A 1,160-nucleotide genomic window follows, 5' to 3' on the forward strand; every position below is an offset into this window, starting at 1 on the left:
AACGGGAGTGTTTTAGTCTAATTATCTTGCATCTAATTAAAGGGAGAGGCATCTGCTTTACATCAGTTCAAATAAGAATGTCTATCTGGTTAAATTCAAACCTAAGGGTCTAAAGTTAATTCATGTCATAACACAGTTTAAAGAAACATCTTTTTCAGAAAAACATTTCATCAATAAAACACACATTTACAACACTTTTCTTAGTGGGCAAACAGAAGACATTGTACTTTTCCTCTTTATTCACTCAAGGTGTGGCTTCCTTTTGTTCAAGTCATGCTGAGGGGGTTCTGGCAAAGCACTGTTAACAACAACCTTTTTCCTTTGAAGAGAGTGAATAGATTGTCCTTCTGGGGGTTGGGCAGGAAGGTGACAATGCGAATACTTTCATGGTCTTCTGAGGCGCCATGGTGACGGTATGCTAATTTGAAGCACAGGACCATGCCTTAACAGAAGTTTGAAAAATATATCTGACTCTTTTCCAAAACAGTCATAACAAGTTGTGTCCATCATAAATTGAGGTAGGAAATCGCTACATAACCTTAGCTGAAAAAACTTGTAATAGCTACAAAGAGTTTGTATTTAGCTTAGAAAAGCTAACCTTAGCTAATAGCAGCTAAACATTAGCTAAAATTTCAGCAAATATTGAATATAGCAGAAAACATGTGTAAGAAGCTGAAAAAAGTAAACAAATCAGAAAAAGAGCAAAAACAAGAATTGTAGCTGAAATAGCAGAAAAAGCTAATACTAGCAAAAAAAGTAGCTAAAATTAGCACAAGAATGTGAATAAAAGTATAAGCTGAAGAAAATGTGTCAAGTGCTGTGAAGATTTATAAACATTTTAAATTATTTGAAGCGTGTTGAAAACAGCTCCTTTCATTTTCAGTGGTAAAAAGGTGAAACAGCTAAAAAAGTATAAATAGCAGAAAGACCAAAAGTCATAGCAGCAGTCATGAATGAACTGAAGGTTTTCATAGATGCATTGTTGAAACAACACAAAGCTGTGAAGCATCACACAAAACAATAAAAAATAAAAGTAAACCATTGAACATATTTAAACACTGTAAAGTCAGAGAAATATACAAAATGTACATATTGGAAGGAAGGAGCAATAAGTATATAACTATAAGTTATAATAAATATATAACTATAAGTTATAATAA

The sequence above is a fragment of the Austrofundulus limnaeus genome, unplaced genomic scaffold (assembly GCF_001266775.1).
Source record: "Austrofundulus limnaeus strain Quisiro unplaced genomic scaffold, Austrofundulus_limnaeus-1.0 Scaffold778, whole genome shotgun sequence".
Lineage (NCBI taxonomy): Eukaryota > Metazoa > Chordata > Actinopteri > Cyprinodontiformes > Rivulidae > Austrofundulus > Austrofundulus limnaeus.